This window comes from Capsicum annuum, chromosome 1 (genome assembly GCF_002878395.1).
Source record: "Capsicum annuum cultivar UCD-10X-F1 chromosome 1, UCD10Xv1.1, whole genome shotgun sequence".
Taxonomy (NCBI): Eukaryota; Viridiplantae; Streptophyta; class Magnoliopsida; order Solanales; family Solanaceae; genus Capsicum; species Capsicum annuum.
Window position 1 is genome coordinate 123,308,373 of NC_061111.1, and position 8,104 is coordinate 123,316,476.

The 8,104-nt window shown below is 35.9% G+C and overlaps 1 non-coding gene across 1 annotated transcript; it reads right to left on the minus strand.

Moving 5' to 3' along the window:
- Nucleotides 1-4,039: 4,039 nt before the first annotated feature.
- Nucleotides 4,040-4,145, minus strand: LOC124892274. The gene has a single exon (XR_007050161.1). It is a non-coding gene; the product is annotated as a small nucleolar RNA R71 (small nucleolar RNA).
- Nucleotides 4,146-8,104: the final 3,959 nt, after the last annotated feature.

Below are 8,104 nucleotides of genomic sequence, written 5' to 3' on the forward strand. Positions count from 1 at the left end.
TGGATTTGATAAATAGGGTGTTCAATCCATTCTTGGATGTATTTGTGATAGTTTTTACAGATGATATTTTGGTTTATTTGAGATCAAATGAGGACCATGCCGATCACTTTTGACAGGTATTGCAGATTCTTTGTGATCGTAAGCTATATGGAAAGTTATATAAATATGAGTTTTGGTTAAAATCTATGGCATTTCATATTGTATATGATGAAGGAATAAAGGTTGATACTCAAAAGATAGAAGTCGTGAAGAACTAGCCAAGACCTGTAACGCCTACAGAGGTTCGTAGTTTTCATGGGTTGGCGGGTTATTATAGAAGGTTTGTTGAAGGATTTTCTTCAATTTCTCTACCTTTAACAAAGTTAACACACAAAGCATCCAAGTTCTAGTGGAACGATGCATGCGAAAGAAGTTTCCAAGATCTGAAGAATAAGTTGACTTCTACACCCGTATTGGTACTTCCAGAAGGCACAAAAGGGTATATAGTGTATTGGGATACTTCAATAATTGGTTTACGGTGTGTATTGATGCAGCGTGGTAAAGTCATAGCATATGCCTCAAGACAATTGCGGCCACATGAGAAGAATTATCCGATGCATGATCTGGAGCTAGCGGCGGTTAGATTTGCTTTAAAGATATGGCGTCACTATTTGTATGGGATTCATGTTGACATATATACTGACTACAAGAGTTTGCAATATATATTTAATCAGAAGGACCTAAATTTGGGACAACGAAGATGGCTTGAATTATTAAAAGACTATGATATTGATATCTTGTATCATTCGAGAAAAGCAAATATGATGGAAGATGTGTTAAGTCGTACGGCTATGGAGACATCTATAGAAAGACAAGGGATGAATAAGGATCTACACCAACTAACAACTTTGTGGCCTTACATTTTCTTCCATCAACCTTTACCGCCCCCAACTTAGGCTTTTAGCCTAAAGTTACATTTTTTAGGTTCAAAGAGGGTTTGGTTAAAAAAAGAGATAAAAAGAATGGGTCATGGGTTGTAATGAGTTTTCCAAAGAAAGGTCCAAAGGGTCAAAGTGGGTACTAAGGATAATTATGCATGGTTAAGCTTTTTAAGACTAGAGTGGGCTCAAAAAATCAAAAGATGGCCTTTGATCACCTTACCAAACAAGCTTAATCAAAATTTAGCTTTGAAAGACTAAAGGGGAAAGTTCTAGATGGTACAAGTACACATGAGACACAGACAATTAAGCTCATACACATGGCATACGAATGTCGTCAAGGGGGTTCAATTATTCTATCTTCTTGAGACAAAGATGGAGTATTCACTATTTTTTCGAAGTCAAATATTAGTGTCATAAAAAGAGGGAAGAATTTCATCACAAAGTTGCTCACGTCCATGCCTTCAAATTTTGAAAAATTTTCGAACAAAAGGGGTTGTTTGCTTTTGTATCCACACCATATATATTTGCTAATCATGGCAACCACTCAACTATCGTCTCACATTAAAGTTCATAGTATGGGTGACCCACCGTATGGTTACTCAGACTTCACCATTGGATCTTAATGCAACCCTAAATTATCAATGCTACAGGTACTCAGACTTTCCTTAAATCTATGGCCTTGATGCCACGGTACTTAGACTTCCCTGTACCTATGGTTAGAAACCCAATCATGAAGGCAAATCTCAACTAATAAAATTTAGACTAAAATTGAAAATAATGAACAAAATAACTAATCCATGAAAATGTGAGCACTATTGGAGTTCCCAAATATTAGAACCCAAGTAAAAATCATGATAAGAATTATCCAAATGAACAAAAAAGTGTGCAGAAAGATGAATAATACAAGCCCAGGTAAAATGAATAAGGAAACACCCCAACTAAAAAGGTAGCAGAGTCCCTACTACATGAATAATCATATCTAACAAAGAGATAAGGGTGCTCCCTGAAACTCTACAAAAGACTGTTATCCTTTTCAGACTTTGCACCATCACTATTTAACTTAAGATTAGACCATTCCTACATACAAGAACTTGATCGAGAGTGTGAGAAAATTAGAGAGGTATTTAGTGAATCAACTAGCTTCTGTCTCCTTAATTGAGGCCGATAGACCATGATCGTGGATAGGCAAGTAACTGCGATCATGCATGAGAACTACGGTCATGATAATCGAGAGCAACATATGCATGGGGATCAAGAGTCACACACGCATGGTGATTTTACCACTCATTCGCACTTATTATACGTGCACATTATCTTATTGTGAATGAATAAATGAGATATCTATGGATAGATGCACTAATATCCATACTTTACAAGCATAAAGTTGAGGGAACCAAAAGATATGGATTGGAGCTGAAAATGATATAAAGGGACCAAGGAAGAGAGCAGCTAAAAACCTGGACTAAACCAACCTCAGTTACCATGATCGTGATCCATCATCCGCAGTCACAGTCAGTCAAGACAGTCATAGAAATAGGGTCGTGGCACAAAACTACGATCACGTGGTCGCAGTTGTGGATAGTCATGTGCGATCATGGTTAAGCGAGAATATGCCTACGGGTAGATCTTTAAAAGCACTTGGATGCATCCCAAGCCATATTTAACAAAAAAAAACTTTCTTCATTAAGATAACTCAGCTCATAAGATATTTGGAATTCAAGATTTAAAACCCTAATTGGGCAAGAGTGTAATTAAATTTGGAGGCTAAATTTCTTAGAATTGTTATGAAGAATGAATGCTTTGGAATATCCTTATGGTATATTTTTCTATACTTTCTTCATGAGTAGCTAAGTAATTTAGACTTGAGATTATGTTGAACTAGAGTGTAATTTTTGTATGGGTATTGTTGTGCTTGCATGATTTTTAGTATTGAATAAGGATTTCACCATTGCTTGAGCTTATGGGTTAGAATTTGATGGGTGAAATCCCCAAATCTTCAAATAGGTTTTATGGGTGAAAACCCTAAAAACATTTCATTATCCTTGAAAGAGAGATGAAGGTAAACATTGGGTAACCCATAATATCCTCAAAAGAGGGTTATAGGGAGACAAAGCAATGGTGGACAATTAGGAGTGTAACTCATGTGAAGAGAATAATCCTAGAAATAGGGATGCTTGATCTAGGTTTTGGGTGACAACGTATTTTACACTTGTTAGGTACTCAAAAGAGCCAATAGTTTAAATTATTGTGGTTTTATCAAAAGATTGACCATATTGACCTTCAATCTAGCCTATCCTTTAGTTAACAACTAAATTTCATGCCAAACCATCATTATACTTTTACCTTTAGGTAGACATAATCCAAAGATTTCCCCTAACATTGTTGCTTAAAACAAAATTGTTATCTCTTGATCATTTGCTAAAGATTGTTTAAAAAGTTTCCAAACAAATTTCCCTATTTTATTTTTCATGTCATATTTTAGCATTATGGGTAAACTCGACCTCAATTCAAATTGTGTTACTTGACAATGAATGCCTCACCCCTCAAATATGGGAGTGAGTTGAGCGTTATGAAAATAGCATCGTTGCTGGGGAGTAAAATATAGATTTTTCTTATGTGGTGTCATTCTTACTTAGGAATACCTAGAGTGGTGTAATTTAGTTTATTTGTTGTTTTTAAATCTTTTGTAGGTGATCAAAGTGTAAACAAACCAATGAGAGATAACACAGCAATATAGGGCCCCTCGATGCCCTTCTTGATGATGAAGGCCAATTAAATGAAGGCGGGACAAACAAGTGCAATTTGCATCCATCCAACCAATGGGAATGAAGTATTTTATGTGAATAGTGTTATACTTTACATACTACAAATAAAAGGGTTGTATGGGGGTCAAGCATATGAGAACCCAAATGTCCATTTTAAAAACTTTGTGAAAGTTTGTGCGCCATTTAGCATAGCTCACATTACACAAGAATCCATCCATCTTTGACTTTTCCCATTTTCACTAATGGGTGAGGCAGTTTTATGGATTCAGTCACTTTCACCTGGCTCAATTACATTATGGGAATAGCTTACTATAAGGTTTCTTGATAGATACTTCCCACCATAAAAAATGCTTCAAAAGAGGGATGAGATTATGAACTTCCGGCAAATGAATTGAGAACCATTATTTGAAGCTTGGGAGAGGTTTAATAGAAATTTAGCCTAATGCCCAAATCATGATGTCCCAAAAAAAATGCTCCTCGAGATTTTCTATAGGGCTCTTATCCATTAAATAAAACGGTGGTGACACGGTGGGCAGTTCTATAGTGAAATTGCAGCATGTTGTAGCCTTCCAATTGATAGGAGAAGTATTAAAACAAAATCAGGGTTGGCATAACCAAGACACTGAAGCTTCCAAAATCCCTTCTACCATATTCGTGACAGCTAACGAAAGAAAAAAGAAGAAAGGGAGGAAAACATGGCCAAAATGATGACTCAACTTGAGCTCTTGATGAAGCATGTTATGGGTGCACCGCAAAAGTAGTAAACACCATAGCATCAAAATCTTATGAAAAAGGATTAGGAGGTAAAGAATTTGGATGAAGAAATTCTGCGCTTGGCAAACTACTTAGGAGGTTCCCGCCCTACCTATCAAAGGCTCGGTGGGAACCAAGTTGGATGGATCGTGAGCGGGATCGAGATTGGAGAGATTGTGAATGTGACTATGACCATTATGTTCCTCCTCATGATCGAGCTAAAGCCAAGAAATCTAGTGGTACTGACCTCGAAAAGTTCAAGAAAGAGGATATATTAGCAAGGATCTTGAATAGAGTAGAAAGCATGGACAAGATGGTCTATTAGTTAAAGGGTGATTTCCCCACTTTTCTCAAATTGTGGTCTCTCACTCTACCTCTATCAAGTAATTAGAGACCCAAGTGGGGCAAATATCCACACAATTAAATGCTAGACTTAGAAGTGGATTTTCAAGTGACATAATTACTAACCCAAAGAATGTTGCACAAATCGGAGAAATTGTCACAAGGAGTGGAAGAGTTATTGAGGAACATTTTAGAGGAGATATAAGTGATAATATGCCTAAGGACAAAGAAAAAGAGGTGACGCCTCAAAGAATAGAGGTAAATGATAAGAAAGAGATCAATGAAAGCGATAAAGAGGTGGTTGAATTTGAAAGGCCACAAGTTGAAGCAAGACCAACCATCCAATTTCCTCCCTCATTTCCTCAAAATTTACATAAAAAGGAGGAAAATGACAAATTAAATAAGTTTATGGACAAACTTAGAAACCTATCGATAAACATCTCATTTTTTGAAGCTATCTAAGAGATCTCGGGATACGCTAAGTTGATGAAAAAGTTTTTGTCCAAGAAGAAACTTATTGAAGGTGATACTATTGAGGTCACTCATGGATGTAGTGCTTTCATGGATAGCAAGGTTGCAAAAAAGAAAGATGACCCCAGAGCATTCACTATTCTTTGCTTAATTGGGATGCATGAATTTGTAAAAGCTCTATGTGACCTTGGTGCGAGCATCATCTTAATGTCTTTTGTTATATACAAGAAACTTGGTATGGATACCCTAACGACAACCTCTATGTAACTCTTCATGGCGAACCAGTCTATAAAAAGGTGCGTGGGTATATTGTTTGACATTCTTGTGAAAGTGGAAAAATTCATTCTCCCAGTAGATTTTGTGGTATTGGATTGTGAAATAGACCAAGAGGTGCCTATCATTCTTGGTCGTCTTCTTTTAGCCACTGGGATATCCATTGTTGATCTAGAGATATGGGAGATGAAATTTAGAGTGTAAGAAGATGAGGTCTCTTTCAAAATTTGCAAGTCAAAAAAGCAAGTCACGGAGTTGCAAGTAGTATCCGTGGTGTATTTTGAAAATGAGAAGATGAATTTAGAGAAGTTCGAGGACCCACCTTGAAAATAAAGGAAGAAAGACATCGTGCCACGATATAACTAAGGAGCTAGGTAAAAAGCAACCCACTAATACCATGAGAGTGGCTCATAACCTTGTCGTTATATTTTTGTAGAGTAGATGTTATCTTTTGCATAAGAATAACCCATCCATTTGTGTAACTATAGAGTACATCGAATAAGATAAACAGGGAAGAAATATGGCAAAATTGAGTAAAATACTAAACAGGGGAAAATAGGGAAGTAGAATTGCTCTCAGTTAACGAGTTCGCAGTCCCCAAATATGATCGCACACATATAGGTGTCCACGATCGCAGTCCCTTAACCGCGATCGCAGCCAGTTTAGCCATTTAACCCCTAATTTCCCTCATTTCCCTCACACGCTCTTTTTAATATTGAACTCTCTAAATTAGGTTAATTTTTTATCAAGTTTGTGAGCTCAAACAACATCCTTGCATTCCCTTGCATCAAAACTCTAGTAGGTTACATGAATCTATGCTTTTACTTGTGAAAATAGGCCATAGAGTGCATGATAAAGAAGGGCCTAAAATTTTGATTATTATGTTTTCCTTGTTATCATATTTGGTATTGATGTGATGTTGGATGTTTATTTAAGGTGTGCACATAAGTGGGGGAAATCATTAGTACCCAACTATGTGTGAAATAGGAAGACCAATGAGATATGCACACTAAGTGTTTGATAAAATGCTCTAATAAACTTTCCATACTTATATTTTCTTTCTAAAAGGCATTCGCACACTTGTTAGCATTGTTCCAATAATATTCATAGGTTTCCACATTGCATAACATACTAGTAGCATAAATATGGAAAAAAATCTATAACACCCCATACCATCCAACACATAAACGATTAAGTGAATTTGACAAAAATTATTTAAACTCGAGATAGTAATGTAATGCCCGTATTTTGCATATACTATTTCTGGATATATGGAACTTTATGTAACCTCTTATATAGGCTAGGTACCAAGTCTCTTAAAAGACTAGTAATGTTTTAAACTAGATTAGGAGGTTACTATAATGCCCATACATTTTAGCATGTGTTTGGCCAAATTAACTCGATGGAAGTATTTAAACATGAGATGGTAAGGTGGTATTCTATCATAAGGTTTATGGTGTCCAAGTATATATAAGAGTAAATTTAAAAAGCAAATGGGTCAAGATTTAAAATATGGAATAAAATAAGTGAGTTGCTTGCTTCACTTTAATTAAGCTAGTGGGTGACAAGTAGGTGAATCACCTGCTTTGACTTATTGACCAACCTAAGAACCAAGTAGGTGCACTCACCTACTAAGAATATTTTGATAAGTGTATGGGCCAAAGTATAACCATCACATACTTGACAAATCTGGCCCAAATAAGAATGGGGAGAATGGGCAGCCCAAAATCCATAATCTGCAAGGCCCTAATATTATTAAGCCCAATAAGGACAAAGTCCATTAAGAGGCATAAATTAAGGCCAAGTAGGTGTGTCACCTACTTTGGCATTTGACTAGCTTAAAAATAGCTAAGTAAGTGCATCACCTACTTGATCAAAATGTGGCTAAAATTGAGAAAAAAAACGGTTAAGGCAACCCCCTTTTAAGGTCTAAGACCAACACTTTCTCTTTACTTTTCTCTTATAAAATTTCAGATTCTATTATTTCTCTCTCAAACTCTCTCTTAGCTTGATATAGCAGCCCTAAAATCCTTTAGGGTTCCTAGAAATTTATCCTCTTTTCAAGCCAATGTAGGATAGATTCTTTTACTCCAAGTTGGTTGCCCATTCTCTTCAACTCTCTAATGGGTTTTATGTTATTTTCTTGGTCCAAGTTTGAAGAAAAATATTATGTTCTTGAAGGAGTAAAATTTAAAAATCATAAATTTTGAATTAAAGGTAAAGTTACTGCCCATTCTTTACCTTTCCTTATTTACAAATTTGGTGGAGAATTTTGTAGGTCTTTTGTCATGAACTTGTGGGTTGGTTATTGAAATTCCTGAATTCAATGTATTCTTGTTATGTTACTGGATGTTTTGTCCTATTTAGGAGCTCTTTAAGATATGTATATTAGGGGACAGTTTGGTTGACTTTGAAAAGTGACATTGGTAGTTATATGTAAGTATAGAAGGAGTTGGTGGTGATACACCATATAATTGGGGTTTATGGAAGCTTATTTTCTATCGCCTTTTGATGTACTATTTGTATATGTTTTAAAGCCCAAGAAATATCGAGGGACCTTTTACGAAGATCATATAGTAT